Raw genomic sequence first — 18,367 nt, forward strand, 5'->3', positions numbered from 1 at the left:
AGAACCAATTACCATTTTTACATTGACATATGTACTCGACATATGATGGTTTCAACATATGATGGTTCTCCTGGAACCAATTAATATCATATGTTGAGGGACCACTGTATACCGTTTTCCTATACAAAACAGTACAGGAACTATATAACAAAATCGTGATGTTCATGCAGAAATTCTTACCAAAATGTGATAGTTTTGTATGGCCAGCATAAAGGGGTATTCCAACTTAATTTATGAGATCGTGGAGGGTCCGACTGCTGGGCTCACCTTGCGATTTCCAGCACCCGAACCGTTTTTCTATGGAACTGTACTCTGCTCTCTTTGACGACTCCATAGACAATTTAATGAAGTGGCGGGACACATGCTCACTCACTGCTTGAATACACAGATGTTTGGGCTCGGTTCTGGATATCATGGGGGTCCGGATCACCTGCAAACTCTTATCTTCTATGCTGTGAATAAGGTAATCTGAGTCAAAATTCCCTCTTAAAAAGGGTTTTTCTAGGACATTTTTATTGGAGGCCTCTGCTGAGATTAGGCCATTAAAGGAATACTTCAGCTGAAGACAACTTATCCCCTATCCGCAGAATAGGGGATAAGTGTGTGATCATGATGGGGCCCCCGCGATCTCCCGTATGGAGACCCGGAACTACCACGCCCCTGCCCCATGCAGGAGGCGTTAGGAACACAGCATGACTCCGTGGCCGACATGTCCCCTCTATGTATCTCTGTGGGAGAGGCAGAGGAGTGTCCATGCATCTCCGCCTCTCCCATAGAGCTGAATGGAGGGAGCGTGTCTGTCGACCCCTTAGTGAAGTAGATGACAAGCATTAGCCGTGCAGAGCTGCAGCAGTTCCTGGTCCCCATACGGGAGATCGCACAGGGGTCCCAGTGGTTGGACCCCCTGTGATTAGTCACTTATCCCCTATCCTGCGGATAAGGGGTGAGTTGTCTTCGGCTGCAGTACTCCATTAATATCTGATTGATGGAGGTCCAAAATCCCGACCATTTAGAGTTTACCAGAGCACAGTGCCCGCATATACAGTAAAAAGATAGGAAAGAAGACAGCTGTGTACAGGGTGGGCCATTTATATGGATACACCTTAATAAAATGGGAATGGTTGGTGATATTAACTTCCTGTTTGTGGAACATTAGTATATGTGAGGGGGGGAAACTTTTCAAAATGGGTGGTGACCATGGTGGCCATTTTGAAGTCGGCCATTTTGAATCCAACTTTTGATTTTTCAATAGGAAGAGGGTCATGTGACACATCAAACTTATTGGGAATTTCACAATAAAAACAATAATGTGCTTGGTTTTAACGTAACTTTTATTCTTTCATGAGTTATTTACAAGTTTCTGAATGTGTTCAATGTGCTGCCCATTGTGTTGGATTGTCAATGCAACCCTCTTCTCCCACTCTTCACACACTGATAGCATGTTTGATGTGTCACATGACCCACTTCCTATTGAGAAAACAAAAGTTGGATTCAAAATGGCCGACTTCAAAAAGTTTCCCCCCTCACATATACTAATGTGCCACAAACAGGAAGTTAATATCACCAACCATTCCCATTTTATTAAGGTGTATCCATAGAAATGGCCCACCCTGTACATTGTGTAGTGGCTGTACTATGCTACTGCAGCTCAACTCCCATTTACTTCAGTGTATGGGGCTGTTTGCTTTCTTCACTTAATGTAGCCATGCACCTTCAATTGATGTCAGCTGACCTACAGCTATCTCTTCTGGTTTCCCCATACACATGAATGTTTGGCATGGCCCAGGGTTCATATGCTGTCTATAGAGCGAGGAGCGGTAAGCCACTGCCAGAAAGCTCTGGCCCCTGTTTATCAAAGGAAAGATTAGATGGTTGAAGTCCAACATGCCCAATTCTTCTCTCCCTCGGACATCATCTTTTTGGAGGCCTCCGTACACTTTACAGTAGGCAGGTTTAGTTTAATTGTATTGGGACCTTAAAGGGGTACTCTGGCGCTAAGACATCTTGTCCCCTATCCAAAGGATAGGGGATAAGATGCCTGATCGTGGGGGTCCCGCCGCTGGGGACCCCCGTTAGGGCCGACCTTAGGGGTGTGCGAGCTGTGCGACCGCACAGGGTGCCATAGCAACAGGGGCACCCGGCGGCCGACACAGCTCGCTTTTTTTATTTATTTATTTTTTAACTGGCTTGTCTCATGGTCCGGGGGGCCGCCGCCACCCGCACATTTCTACTTCTAGGGTGCGGGCCGGCCAGGCCAAGGGCTGATTGGAGTAGAGATGTCACGTGCCCTCCAATCACGTCTACTCCAATCACCTGACCTGTCCCTGTCTATGACCTGCACGATCTTCTTCATCCTCCCCCGTGTAGTGACAGGAGCAGCCGCCTCACGCCGATGCATCGATCCCCGGCAGGGTAAGTAAACTTGCGGGGGGGGACATTGGTTGTGGAGGTGATAAGAGGTGCAGGGGGGGTTGTGGAGGTGATGAGAGGTGCGGGGGGGTGATGGGGGTGATGAGAGGTGCGGGGGGGTGATGGGGGTGATGAGAGGTGCGGGGGGGGGGGGGGTGATGAGAAGTGCGGGGGGGGTGATGAGGAGAGGGGGGGTAATATTAGTGATGAGGAGGGGTTTGTCGGGGGTTTTGAGGGTGATGAGGACACAGAGGATAAGAGGGGGTGTATATGTATATGTGATGTGTATGCATGTATGTCAGAATTATATTCAGGGGGTACAGTGTGTGGCAGTATTATATTCAGGCTACAGTGTTTGGCAGGATTATATTCAGTGGGTACAATGTATAGCAGTATTATATTCAGGGTACAGTTTATAGCAGTATTATATTCAAGGTACAGTGTATGGCAGTATTATATTCAGGGTACAGTGTGGGCAGTATTATATTTAGGGTACAGTGTGGGGCAGTATTCAGGGTACAGTGTATAGCAGTATTATATTCAAGGTACAGTGTATGGCAGTATTATATTCAGGGTACAATGTGGGCAGTATTATATTTAGGGTACAGTGTGGGGCAGTATTCAGGGTACAGTGTGGGCAGTATTTTATTTAGGGTACACTTTCTGGCAAGGTTATAATGATTACTGTCTTCATGCAGAGGATGAGGATCTGCTGACAAAGTGAGGAGCAAATGATGTCTGGATGTCAGACTCTGCAGAGAAGATGAAGCTGGAGGAAGACCTGGTCTCTGGACCAGATGGAGAAGAAAAGATAACAGAGAAGATATCACTCAAGTCGGAAGACGTCACTCAGGTCACTGATAATATTGTGTGTTCTCCTGACTGTCCCATCAGAGCTGTAGTCACTTGTAAGTTCTGCAGTGATGATGGGTAAAACTGTGTCCAATCTGTGGCTCTCCAGCTGTTACAAAACTACAACTCCCATAATGCCTGAGGCTCTCCAGACATGATGGGAGTTTTATCTTTCCAACAGCCGGAGAACCACTTCAGCCGAGGTGATCTGTGGGGGTCTCACCAGTGACAACCCCCCCTCCCCCCCCACGATCTCCTGCACAGGCCTCTGCAGTTTGCTGGAAGATGATGTCTGTACCCCGCAGGAAGCCGCGGCCGGCACACCCCATCCATGTATCTGTATGGGGTACCTGGAGGGCCGTGTCGTCCAGCGCTCCGTATGGCATGCCCCCCTTCCACCCCGTGCAGGAGATAGCGGGGGGCCTAATGCTCGGAGCCCCCGCGATCTATAACTTATCCTTAAAATAATATTGGGGGCAGGCCACGGGGGGGGGGGCGCCACAAGGTTAGCTTGCACAGGGCGCCTAAACACCTAAGGCCGGCCCTGACCCCTGTGATCTTCCATGCCGCACCCCGTTAGAATCAGCCCCCGGAGCGTGCTCGCTCTGGGTCTGATTACTGGTGATCACGGGGACGGAGCATAGTGACGTCTTGGCTCCGCCCCCTCAATGCAAGCTTATTGGAGGGGTGTGTTAGCCACTGCTTCATTCCCTGGTTGTTAGTAATCCGTGGACAGAGTGGAGGTTGGCCCATGCATGCTGGGGTGACAGGCAGCGGATAGTGGGGGTCTGACCTATGGGTTATCCGTGATCAGACACTTATCCCCTATACTGCGAATACGGGATAAGATGTTCTGTACCGGAGTTCCCCTTTAAACTAAAATGTAACTGCACTAATATATGCTACTGTGTACTAAAATAATATTCTAAAAATTGTTTAGGCAATATATGGGCATTTATTTCTGAATTATTTAATGCCGGATTAAAAGAATTACATTGTGGAACAAATGCATAAACATAATCATATTACTGACTTGTGGCTTCTGCATATGATCGCATCCTGGTAATAAAGCAGAGGAGTCAGGGGAATTTTAGCTCCACACAGCTACTTGTTTTATGGCAGCCTGGAGTCTGTTCACACTGTGCTGTAAATAGCATTCTATCATCCGCTTATGGATTTACATGACAACAAAGGGGAATTAGAATTTTGCAACCACTGTTTTGAGTCTAGGTAATCCTGTGTGAGCGGAGATGTCAACAGTAACCCCCTCCTGTCCTGATGGATTGCTGCAATGTGTCAGTGGGAAGATGATTGTTAGAGATGAGCGAACTTACAGTAAATTTGATTCGTCACAAACTTCTCGGCTCGGCAGTTGATGTCTTATCCTGCGTGAATTAGTTCAGCCTTCAGCTGCTCCGGTGGGCTGGAAAAGGTGGATACAGTCCTAGGAAAGAATCTCCTAGGACTGTATCCACCTTTTCCACCCCACCGAAGCACCTGAAAGCTGAACTAATTTATGCAGGGAAAGTCATCAACTGCCGAGCCGAGAAGTTCGTGACGAATGAAATTTACTGTAAGTTTGCTCATCTCTAATGATTGTCTCAACTGGATACAATTGTAGCGTAGAATATTTTGTTCTAGAGTTGTGAGTGGTCAAAACCCAAAGCATATTAGAAAGTTATACAGTGGTCCCTTAAGTTACAATATCAATTGGTTCCGGGACGACCATTGTATGTTGAAACCATCGTATGTTGAGACCAGAACTCTATGGAAACCTGGTAATTGGTTTTAAAGGCACCAAAATGTCATCCAAAAAGTAGATAACTAATATAGATAAAGCAAATCCTTACATATAAAAGTAAGAAAGATCTGCTGGGAGCTGTAAATCACTGTCTATTTTAGTGTTTCCCAACCAGGGTGCCTCCAGCTGTTGCAAAACTACAACTCCCAGCATGCCCGGACAGCCAAAGGCTGTCCAGGCATTCTTGGAGTTGTAGTTTTGCAACAGCTGGGGGCACCTTGCTTGGGAAACACTGGTCTATGTAGAGGACAGGAGCTTCTTCAGGGTCCTGTACAGTACACACAGTGTCCTAAAAAAGTAACATGGAGCCGCCCTCATCTGGTGTCCAAAGGAGCAGGTAACCCTGGGTACAGGTAAAGTGTACAGAACATGTAATACCTCCCTGTACTGTAGGGGGCGCTACCAGACACCAGGCAGTGCATACGCTTCAGTAATACAGGAGTTTTACTAGTGAATGCCCATTCTGATTGGTCAGTTCATTGACATGTTTCACAGATCTGGACTGTGCATAGCATTGTATGTTGAGTCTGGTTTCAACTTACAATGGTCCAGAAAAGACCATTGTATGTTGAAACTATTGTATGTTGAGGCCATTGTAAGTTGAAAGATCACTGTATATTGTTATTGCTTTATATGTGTTTAGTTTTACTGACTACATATTGGAATACTTGTCTGACCAGGGCTGAATCTCTTCTCTTCCTTTACCACTGGGAACGTTTTTTTGTGTAGCTGTATTGTTCGTAGGGTCATTGTAACCTCCCTCTATTTACATAGGACCAACCCCCGTGCACTGGTTTATTTTAATTCCCTGCTAAGCTATAACATGGAGCACCAGTAGAAGAATGTACTGGGAGGGTGTCAAGTTATCCACCTGGGTAACGCACCGTATAACTGGTTCTCTTCATTCTGCTGCCAGGTGATACGTCTGTTCAATCAAAATATTTTAATTGAAGTTAATTACAATGTGTACGGCAGCTTCTGTACAGATCTGGTACATCACATTGCAAGTCTGTGGAGCAGGCATGTGCTATAAACAGCTTTATAGAGGTGCTTATTTAATGTCAAATCTGTATGGAATAGTAGGTTACATTATAACATTATGTCGTCTGAGCCCAGGCATACCTAGCGAATGAGTGTATCTATGGGTATGTATTACCTGTATTCACTAATAGGCCTCGAGAGATGTTACCTCACTTCAATAACAACTCTTAACACATAAATAGATCTCTAGACACACTTACAGCTTTTTGATGTTTATTTTTTATTTTTTAAGGGGCTGTAACTTAAAGGATAAGTCTCATGCATAAAAACTTATCCTTCGTATAGGGGATAAGTTTTAGATCGCGGGGGGTCCGAGCACTTGGGCCCTTCCTGCGATCTCCTGTACAGAGCCCCTGTGCTGTAGCACAGGAGCGCGTCACGACCCCCACCCGGAGCAGAGGCTGCCACACCCCCTCCATATAGTTCCATGGGAAAGCCGTTTGGCAACCTTAGGCTCTCCCATAGAGCTTAATGGAGGGGGCGTGGCGGCCTCTGCTTTAGGTGGGGGTCGTGACGCGCTTCTGTGCTACAGCACAGGGGCTCCGTACAGGAGATCGCGGGGGGCCCCAGGAGCAGCGGCGGTGACGACGAGGGACTGACCTGTGCGGCGAGGATCGTTGGAGGTGAGTGACAGCCTCCTGCTGTTGCTTAGCAACAGCTCCCAGCATGCAAAAAGGGCATGCTGGGAGCTGTAGTTATGCAACAGCAGGAGGCAGACCACCACAACTCCCAGCATTCCCTTATGGGCATGCTGGGACTTATGGTTTTGCAACAGCTGGAGGCACATTTTTTCTATGGAAAAGTGTACCTTCAGCTGTTGTATAACTACAACTCCCAGCTTGCACAAACAGCTAAAGTGCATGCTGGGAGTTGTAGTGGTGCATCTGCTGGTTGCATAACTACAACTCCCAGCATGCCCATTGGCTGTCGGTGACTGAGAGTTGTAGTTTTGCAACAGCTGAATGCACACTGGTTGTGAAACTCAGAGTTTTTTTTTTACCTAACTCAGTGTTTCACAACCAGTGTGCCTCCAGCTGTTGCAAACTACAACTCTCAGCAGTCACCATACACCATGCACCGTACATGCTGGGAGTTGTAGTTTTGCAACAGCTGGAGGCACACTGGTTGTGAAACACTGAGTTAGGTCACAAACTCAGTGATACATAACCAGTGTGCCTACAGTTGTTGCAAAACTACAACTCTCAGCAGTCACCGACAGCCAACGGGCATGCTGGGAGTTGTAGTTATGCAACAGCTGGATGTCCCCCCCCCCCCCAATGTGAACGTACAGGGTACACTCACATGGGCGGAGGATTACAGTATCTGGCTGCAAGTTTGAGCTGCCGCAAACTTTCTGCTGCAGCTCAAACTGCCAGCGAGAAACTACTGTGAACCCCCGCCCGTGCGACTGTACCCTAAAAACACTACACTACACTACCACAAAAAATAAAATAAAAAGTTAAAAACACTACATAAACACATACCCCTACACAGCCCCCCTCCCCTCCCCAATAAAAATGAAAAACGTCTGGTACGCCACTGTTTCCAGAACGGAGCCTCCAGCTGTTGCAAAACAACTCCCAGTATTGTCGGACAGCCGTTGACTGTCCAGGCATGCTGGGAGTTTTGCAACAGCTGGAGGCACCCTGTTTGGGAATCACTGGCGTAGAATTCCCCTATGCAATCCCTAATTTAGGCCTCAAATGCACATGGCGCTCTCACTTTGGAGCCCTGTCGTATTTCAAGGCAACAGTTTAGGGTCACATATGGGGTATCCCCGTACTCGGGAGAAATTGTGTTACAAATTTTGGGGGGTATTTTCTGCTTTTACCCTTTTTAAAAATGTAAAATTTTTGGGAAAACAGGCATTTTAGGTAAAAAAAAATTTTTTTTTTTTACATATGCAAAAGTCGTGAAACACCTGTGGGGTATAAAGGTTCACTTAACCCCTTGTTACGTTCCCCGAGGGGTCTAGTTTCCAAAATGATATGCCATGTGGGGTTTTTTTTGCTGTCCTGGCACCATAGGGGCTTCCTAAATGCGGCATGCCTCCAGAGCAAAATTTGCTTTCAAAAAGCCAAATGTGACTCCTTCTCTTCCGAGACCTGTAGTGCGCCAGCAGAGCACTTTTCACCCCCATATTGGGTGTTTTCTAAATCAGGAGAAATTGGGCTTCACATTTTTAGGGGTATTTTCTGCTATTACCCTTTTTTAAAAATTAAAAATTTTTGGGAAAACAAGCATTTTAGGTAAATTTATTTATTTATTTTTTTTTTTTTTACATTTGCAAAAGTCGTGAAACACCTGTGGGGTATTAAGGTTCACTTTATCCCTTGTTACGTTCCCCGAGGGGTCTAGTTTCCAAAATGGTATGCCATGTGTTTTTTTTTTTTTTTGCTGTACTGGCACCATAAGGGCTTCCTAAAGGTGACATGCCCCCCAAAAACCATTTCAGAAAAACGTACTCTCCAAAATCCCCTTGTCGCTCCTTCCCTTCTGAGCCCTCTACTGCGCCCGCCGAACACTTTACATAGACATATGAGGTATGTGCTTACTCGAGAGAAATTGGGCTACAAATACAAGTATACATTTTCTCCTTTTACCCCTTGTAAAAATTAAAAAATTGGGTCTACAAGAACATGTAAGTGTAAAAAATGAAGATTGTGAATTTTCTCCTTCACTTTGCTGCTATTCGTGTGAAACACCTAAAGGGTTAAAACACTTACTGAATGTCATTTTGAATACTTTGGGGGGTGTAGTTTTTATAATGGGGTCATTTATGGGATATTTCTAAGATGAAGACCCTTCAAATCCACTTCAAACCTGAACTGGCCCCTGGAAAATACTGAGTTTGAAAATTTTGTGAAAAATCTGAAAAAAGCTGCTGACCGTTGAAGCCCTCTGGTGTCTTCCAAAAGTAAAAACTCATCAATTTTATGATGCAAACATAAAGTAGACATATTGTATATGTGAACCAAAAAAAAATGTATTCGTAATATCCATTTTCCTTACAAGCAGAGAGCTTCAAAGTTAGAAAAATGCTAAATTTTCTAATTTTTCATCAAATTTACGGATTTTTCACCAAGAAATGATGCAAGTATCGACAAAAATTTACCACTATGTTAAAGTAGAATATGTCACGAAAAAACAATCTCGGAATCAGAATGATAACTAAAAGCATCCCAGAGTTATTAATGTTTAAAGTGACAGTGGTCAGATGTGCAAAAAACGCTCCGGTCCTTAAGGCCAAAATGGGCTCCGTCCTGAAGGGGTTAAATAGAAGTAATTACAAATCCTTTTAACTTTCTGGCACCAGTTGATTTAAAAATAAAATGTTTTCCAGGGGAGTACCCCTTTAATGACTACACAAAAAATCCATGGAAAAGGTTTCCACAGTACTACGTGACACTTGTCAGTCATAACAAAGGGTTTGATACTGTCAGCCAGTTTAAAGTAAAAATAAATAAATAAAAAATAGTTTCTATGCTTCATTGTAAGGCAAGGTTCTCATTGCCGTTGTGTTCTGGGTCCATTCCTTATTTATTTATTTTTTTTCCCAACAGATCCCATTTACTTGAATGGGGTCCATCAGGGATCCTGTAGTTTACTGTAGGAAAAAAAATATAGTGCATGCACTATTTTATTTTTCAGTGCTAATCTCCTGTTATGAAAAATTGGCTAAAGGAGCTCCCTTTAATGGAGCCCGACAGCAATGTGAGCCTAGCCTTAGTGCAATAAATTCAGTGCATGAACTTACTTTATAATAGCATTAGACCATCGCTAGTCCACATAAAGTGCATATAATAGTCCCAAAAAGATGCATAGTCATGCATTAGTTATATCACTTGTATACAGAGTCTAATTAGAGAGCAGAGGAGGCTCTTATACAGGCTGATGAGTTAAAAGGGTACTCCGGTGGAAAAGTATTATTATTATTATTACGGTATATAAATGTATTTTTTTTCTAATCAACTGGTGCCAGAAAGTTAAACAGATTTGTAAATTACTTCTATTAAAAAATCTTTACCCTTCCAGTACTTATTAGCAGCTTTATGCTACAGAGGACATTCTTTTCTTTTTGAATTAATTTTTTGTCTTGTCCACAGTGCTCTCTGCTCACACCTGATGCCCGTATCAGGAACTGTCCAGAGTAGGAGAAAATCCCCATAGCAAACCTATGCTGCTCTGGACAGTTCCTGACATGGACAGAGGTGTCAGCAGAGAGCACTTTGGACAAGGAAAAAAAAAAGGAGACTTTCCTATGTAGCATACAGCTGCTAATAAGTACTGAAAGGATTGAGATTTTTAAATAGAAGTAATTTACAAATCTGTTTAACTTCCTGCACCAGTTCATAAAAAAAATGTAAATTTCCACCAGAGTACCACTTTAAGTAAACAGTGTAACAGCACTAGATACTTACGTCAATGGATGCTGTGTAAACTGCATAAAACAGCTGCCTCAGGTGTCTTCAGCTTCCCAACCACCTCCATCGGCCACAACCAAGTAACCGTAAAGGATGCTGACCTTTAGCGTGATAGGTTCATGGTGGTCCCATTGACCCTACTGTAACATAGTCTCAATTGGGGAGATTTATCAAAACCTGTGCAGAGGAAGAGTCGTGCAGTTGCCCATAGCAACCAATCAGATTGCTTCTTTCATTTTCCACAGGCCTCTTTAGAGGCCTGTGGAAAATGAAAGAAGCAATGTGATTGGTTGCTATGGGCAACTGCACCACTCTTCCTCTGCACAGGTTTTGATAAATCTCCCCCAATGTGACTGTTTTGTTCATTCACCGAACGTATCCCATTTTCATACAGGGCAAAAAAAATGTGGTTGTTATTAGTCAATTATTAGTATTATGCTGTCCGTTATGCTTATGCCCCATTTTCGTGTCCCCTTTCTATTCTGTCAACTCCCAGAATATGACCTGATTTTTTTTTTAATCTCCCCCTTCTCCACCTGAATAAAACGTTATCGTGACCGTACCATGAGGCTGGATACTAAGCGTGATCAGGTGATCGTTGGTTCTAATGAGTTTACTTTGCGGTTTACATAGAGGGATGTGTTCTTTTCTCCTTCTGTGGTAATCCTATTTAGTTTTAAAAAAAAAATAAAAAAAAATTATGATGGGAGAAAACTTTGCAAGTAGGTGGTAGTGTTAAGTCTGAGAACAGAGGGTATAGTTTCAGACAAAGGCCGGTTTCACACACGCGGGTTAGATGCACATTTTTTGCGTCCCTGTTTCAGGTGCAAGTCTTTGCCCGACTGAGGATCTGATAACCTTCAGTGACAGCGCTGGCTTTTTAAATGCAAAATACAGATAAGGCTGCGTTAATACCATATTAGGGGCATATGGTATCCATGTCCAGCAGGGGGATTTTAAAACCACCTCCTGCTGGACCTGTAACATACCCCATTCATTTGTGAGGTGACTCAGTTTTTGTATGAATACTGTTCCCCAGAAGTGAATAATACGTAGTACTCTTTAATACGAGGGTTCATTTGTCTAGTTCAAGGTGTTTTAACGCCAAAAGACATTTATTTACATATATACACACACACATATTTATTTATTTTTGTCCGTTACAATAATTTTAGGGTATATTTTACTTTGCTTTCTTCCTGTTGTTTTGCTTTTCATAATGGTGGCAACACTGCAGCAGATTTGTAAACTATTTGTATATTTTGACGACTTTATGAAAATAACTTATGATTTGTTATATGTTGATTAAAGTTTGTTAGATTGATTAAAGTGGTACTCCAATAGAAAACCTTTTTATTTTAAATCAACTCGTGCCAGAAAGTTAAAAGGATTTGTAAATTACTTCTATTTAAAAATCTTAAGTACTAGAAGGATTATCAGCTGCTATATGGTCCACAGGAAGTTCTTTTCTTTTTGAATTTCCTTTTTGTCTGACTACAGTGCTCTCTGCTGACACCTCTGTCCATTTTAGGAACTGTCTAGAGGAGGAGAGGTTTGCTATGAGAATTTGCTCCTACTCTGGACAGATCCTAAAATGGACAGAGGTGTCAGCAGAGAGCACTGTGGTGAGACAGAAAGGAGATTCAAAAAGAAAAGAACTTCCTCTGGAACATACAGCAGCTGCTGAGTACTGAAAGGGTTAAGATTTTTGAATAGAAGTAATTTACAAATCTGTTTAGCTTTCTGGCACCAGTTGTGGTGTACCCCTTTAAAGTTATGTCTAATTAATCATTTGAATAATTTTTATTGTGTTTCTCCTTGGAGCACGCAGTATACATACATGTGTCTCTGTGTTAACAAGGATTAGTGGAAATTCTTCTATTAGACACCTGACAGGAAGGCCCGGCTGCCCGCACGTGGCCTATAAATACTGTTGTTTTATTAGACTATTGCTGTTTGAGTCAAAGAGTTTCTTGTTGGCTGAGTTATCTTCTATTGTGATCAAGAGAAAACAGTATATAAAGTAAAAGTGCTGGAGGTCTTTTGATCGATTAGTGGATTTTTGTAATTGCTGAGCTGCAATGAGTGTTACTGACCTCTGCCAATTATGACCTGATGAGGCCTTATTTGCAGACCTATTTGCTGAATACAATGCCAGAAATCTGATGTGCCTCAGTGGGGTCCATCAGGCTCCGTTGACATCCAGCATGCAGCGGATTCAGCGCTGTCGTTTTTGTCTAAATTTTTTTCTAATGAACAATTACAAAAAGAATTATTGGCAGTTATATTATGTAAAAGCTGGAAATTGAATCCTTTTTGATAAGGAGATGGTTTACATATGTAGGTTTTATTAACCTGACATATGCTCCTGCGGAGATTAGATTGCCCATAGATATTAGTCTTATTATTAGCCTAAGTCAGGAATTTCGTTAATATAATAATTTATTTTATTGACCGTACCTCTGGTAGCTACCGCACCCGACGTCTGAACATGTTCCAATCTTAGGAACGGAGTTCTAATGATTGACAGGGAGGCAGCGCCCCTATTGACGGCGTCATAGGGAGCGCCCTCCGGTAACGTAAATAAGGTGCGCGCGGGCTTCAGTTAGACGCCGGCGTGTTCACCATACACGCACCAGCTCCGGACACCGCTCCGGCACTCGCTGCCATTGCAGCGTTTTTTGCGTGCATCTCTATCAACAAACTGTAAGTACATCTGGAACAATACTATGGTCTCCATACTACACACTTGTCTGTATGGCGTCTCTCTAGATATCTAATGTAGGCATATTGCCTTTACAGTACCCGGTGGTCTCTCAAGCTAGCCCAATATCCACACATGATCGTGAGTACAAGCCCTAAATCCCTGTCAGGCATGATTCCTGGTGAGTTACAACATGTTGCTAAGGGAGATTTTTGTGTTTATTCTAGGTTGCGCCCAGGACCCTGAGGGGAACAAACGGTGGATAACTGATCGCTTTAAGCTATTAGAGAGACACAGGCAGTGATACACCATATTCTTGTATATTATTTCATTTGGAGTACAATGTATCTGTTCTCCATATTACTATTCGGATACTTGTAATATATGAAGTTGATTTCTAGTCCCCTGATGAAGTGATGGGAACAAAGTTATTTACCAGTTCCACCCATGGAAACGCGTTGGGACAAGGGACTCTAAAATAATATATTTAAAATGCAGTTATTCTATTCTTATAGTATCAGTTTTGATATGGTGACATGTTGACAAGTTCTATTTGTTACAGCCTTTATCGTGACACGAGGCTGAAATATGAGCGCCATACGCTAGTTAATTAGCTCTCTAGCATTGATTTGCCTGGTGTGTGTATATATATATATATATATATATATATATATATATATATATATATATATATAATTTGTTTGGTTGCACTATTTGAGCACTATCATTCGATAAAGATAATATTTTTAAGCGATTTAACTATTAAAAGTTACATTTTATTAAGGCACCTCAATCCTATATAGGGACAACTTTTTTCTATTTTCTACTTTCTTGCCGTGAGGTATTATCTAATTAGGGTTCATGTATAGCCTCTTATTTTATCCATTCTATCTAGTCGTTTTTGTCCTAGCAGAAAAATGGAAATCGGATAAAAATGTGGACATGACCTTAGAAGTTATTTTATATAAGTTATATATGTAGATATGCATGCTTGAGAGATTTCATATACCTTCTGTGCCAGTCAGCAGATTAAAAGTTTTGATCAGTCAATCCGTGTTGATTCCTCCACGATGTCTAGACAGCCAGGAGAATCCTGCAGATGAATTGAACTTCAACCTGGGGAGTGAAGCATGCTGCCATGAGCTTTTTCCAGCTATATCTTGGCATAAGTGGTATGGATGAAAACGTTAAACATGTCGGCATGACACGCCAAGTGTTTTTTCATGAATGTAATGCTTTAGAGTGAAGCGAGAAGTCTTTTTATCTGAAAATAGAGTAGGATTGTGATGCAACTTCCATTGTTCCCTAGCAACCTTGCCGCTATTGTAAAATGTCATTGGGGGAGATTTATCAAAACCTGTGCAGAGGAAGAGTGGTGCAGTTGCTCATAGCAACCAATCAGATTGCTTCTTTCATTTTCCACAGGCCTCTTCAGAGGCCTGTGGAAAATGAAAGAAGCAATCTGATTGGTTTCTATGGGCAACTGCACCACTCTTCCTCTGCACAGGTTTTGATAAATCTCCCCCATTGTGTTTTTTTTATTTTTAGGAAAACCTTTTAACATGGTATGCAGACATTTAATTGGTTGATGGATTAACCCACTAATCTGAATATACAGGTGGTTAGTGTGGGTAATCCTGAGTAAAACAATGTACTCCTTACCCCAATCTGTATAGCACAATCTTGCAATATGCAAATTAAATCCTAACTGCACTGGAAGTGGATTTAAAGACTATCTGCACTTCTGACACCGTCTCCTTGGTCCTGTTTGGGCTGCCCAATATTCATCCCCTTCTGTGGGAACAGGAGGTGCAAACCTGCCTCCTAGTTAAGAGAAGCTGCAGTTAAGAGTTAATTTTATAGCCAGATAGTGCTAAATATCTACAGCGGCTGAACAGATCAGGGTAAGGAATACATTGTCTAATTCAGAATCGCCCCCACCAACCTCCTGGTCAGGTAAGTTGCGTTATTCAATCTGTCAGTTTTCCTTTAACCGACCATAGGATATTTTATTAGTATACAGATATGTAGTATAAATGCACATCTGTTGCACATGAATGGCAAAAGTATTTCTTGGCATATGTTTAAAAGGTTCATTCATGCCTGGATAACTTTTTTTTGTTTTTAAACTAGCCTAAAAAAAAAAGTTAACAGGGTTAGTCATTTTGTAATAAATAGCTGTCATGCACCATAAAAAGAGAGGTTATGGCACTTTAATGATATATGTGAATATATTATTTTCTCCCTTTGGTTATCCTTAACATGCAGGTCATAGGTGTCTGAACACCTTAGTAATGGGGGCGACGGTCATGTGATAAATCACATGACTGTTGTGTCCATAGCATCTCTCCATACGTGTGTGTGTGTGTGTGTATATACATATAGAAGCACCAGTCAATGGCTATGGGCATATTTGACAGAAATGAAAACATTAGTTACTTCTGCACACAAATGTTTTATAATCTTCTGTAGGGCACTATAATGTAGCAAAATAATATAGTACTGCAAGAAGGAGAGATGTGTGTATGAGATACACAGGTATTACATAAATAATCAAATTAGACATGATATGAACAGAAAGGGTAAAAGAATTAAAATGTGTATAAGATGCGCATTCTTTGGTTAAGGGGGTACTCCGCTGCTCAGCATTAAGAACAAACTGTTCCCAATGCTGGAGCCGGCGCCGGGAGCTTGTGACGTCATAGCCCTGCCCCCTTGTGACGTCGCGCCCCCTCCCATAAACTTGCATTGAGGTGGTAGGGCTTTGACGTCACGAGCTGCCGGCTCCAGCATTGGGAACAGTTTGTTCTTAACGCTGAGCAGCGGAGTACCCCCTTAACCAAAGAATGCGCATCTTATACACATTTTATGCTTTTACCCTTTCTGCTCATATCGTGCCTAATTGTTCCAAACACTGAGCAGCGGAGTACCTTTAAGTCTTTATGATGCAAAGTAGTTAAAGTTGACTGTTCTCCACAATAATGAAAAATATACCGTAAGTAGCTTTATTACCCTTAGGCTAGGTCCAGACTGCGGAATCTCTAGACGGAAAATTTCCGTCTAGAGATTCCGAGTGCGGCCAGCGCCGACTGAATCGGTACTAGGACCGCGCAGACATTACAGTCTCCAATAGTCTCCAATATTTGCCTGAAGAGAGAGCACCACCATTCTTCAGGCGGATATTTTAAAGCAGATTTTCTGTTCACAAATTCTGCTTCAAAAATTCCGAAGTGTGAATTGGTGAACGGAAAAACCCCCTTCACTAGCTTGTACATTTTAGCAAGCAGAATTTCTGCCTGCAATTTTGAAGCGGAATTGCAGTCAGAAATTCTGTAGTCTGAACCTAGCCTTAGATTTACATTCAGCTTTTCAGCCCATCACCCTAGGCCTTTTTCAAGCAGTATGTAGAAGATGCTGCACTGACGTACTATTCTATACACTAATACTATATGATACCATAGTATTAAAAGAATTGTCCAAGGGCTAAAGAAAGGTAATTACTTCAGTTTCAGATATGGTTTAATAAACCTTTACTAGCAGAGTATAATTCTGAACTAGTCCTTGATATCTGCGCTGGTCCCATAACCTGCAGTTCCCTATTATTCTCATCACTGCAGAACACCTTCACCCTGATCTTCTTCTTGTTTCTAAATCGGCCATAATAGAAACTGGGTTATCTTATAAAATAAGTCACATAGCCAGCCCATGTTACTGCAGCTAAAAGTGGAGAGAATACACTCTGTCAGGACCAGTGAGGAAGTGTAGGTTACAGGGCCCCTGGGCCAGTGTTAAAGGGGTATCCCAGGAAAAAACTTTTTTTTATATATCAACTGGTTCCAGAAAGTTAAACAGATTTGTAAATTACTTCTATTAAAAAATCTTAATCCTTTCAGTACTTATGAGCTTCTGAAGTTAAGGTTGCTCTTTTCTGTCAAAGTAATCTCTGATGACACGTGTCTCGGGAGACGCCCAGTTTAGAAGCAAATTCCCATAGCAAACCTCTTCTAAACTGGGCGGTTCCCGAGACACGTGTCATCAGAGATTAGCCAGAAAAGAACAACCTAAACTTCAGAAGCTCATAAGTACTGAAAGGATTAAGATTTTTTAATAGAAGTAATTTACAAATCTGTTTAACTTTCTGGAGCCAGTTGATAGAGATATATATATATATATATATATATATATATCTCTATTATATAGTTTTTTTTTTTCCTGGATAACCCCTTTAACAATGAGGATGCTGTCATTAGGGCAGTGTTTCCCAATCAGTGTGCCACCAGCTGTAGCAAAACTACAACTCCCAGCATGCCCGGACAGCCTTTGGCTGTCCGGGCATGCTGGGGGTTGTATTTAGCAACAGCTGGAGGCACACTGGTTGGGAAACACTCCATTAGGGAATATCATTCCCATGTAGGAATGTTGATTTACCACAATGCTTAGGTAGGTGGTATATGTCAAAGTAACATCCACATAAATGTAAGGACAAAGTCTCCTTGCATCCCCACTCGGTGATGGGAGCCTTGATGCCATGAGTGTAAACCCTTCATGGCAAAGGCCAAATATCACATGTCGGCTGCTTTTTATGATTATTATTATAAATGTATTCATTTTTTTTACATGACTAAAGCTTTTAAAGCTCAACCTGGATACACAAAAAGTCCTTAATTAAACAGACTGCCCTAGCTCATTATTGATTTCTCCATAAACGGTGAATAATCTAGAGCATGAAAACCTATTCTAATCATACATGGCAGCTGACCATCCCAAAATGCAAAATCTAATCTCTCTTTTGCACAGAAGAAATAACTGCATCATGCTTTTGTTTAGTTTTTTCCTTTATAATGCAGTTCGGATGCTCATACATATCCCAGTTGGCACAATGCTTTAGGACAGTGGTACCCGATCTGTGGACCTTCAGCTGTTTCAAAACTACAATTCCAAGCATGCCCGGACAGCTTTTAGCTGTCCAGGCATGCTGGGAGTTGTAGTTTTGTAAAAAGCTGGAGGACAGTTTGGAGACTACTGCTTTACGATCTTGCAAACCTCCAGTTTTGAATCTGTTTTAATATGTCTGGATTACAGTTAGCATTTCCCCAATGAAACCACATCAGGGGAGTCTGTCTATAAAGATTGTGA

The 18,367-nt window shown here is 42.3% G+C and overlaps 1 protein-coding gene across 4 annotated transcripts in view; it reads left to right on the forward strand.

Moving 5' to 3' along the window:
* Nucleotides 1–18,367, forward strand: part of ATP10D (ATPase phospholipid transporting 10D (putative)) — a 90,550-nt gene that overhangs the window by 7,938 nt on the left and 64,245 nt on the right. Inside the window, exon 2 of one of the 4 annotated variants that reach the window (XM_056557439.1) lies at nucleotides 14,310–14,403. The exons of 1 other annotated variant lie outside the window; for it this stretch is intronic. The gene's annotated coding sequence lies outside the window, so the exon portion shown is untranslated. Of the gene's footprint in view, nucleotides 1–10,888; nucleotides 11,119–14,309; nucleotides 14,404–14,434; nucleotides 14,461–18,367 lie in introns of those variants that run through there. 2 more of the 4 variants (XM_056557449.1, XM_056557468.1) reach the window with 2 other exon arrangements.

This window comes from Hyla sarda, chromosome 1, assembly GCF_029499605.1.
Source record: "Hyla sarda isolate aHylSar1 chromosome 1, aHylSar1.hap1, whole genome shotgun sequence".
Classification (NCBI taxonomy): domain Eukaryota; kingdom Metazoa; phylum Chordata; class Amphibia; order Anura; family Hylidae; genus Hyla; species Hyla sarda.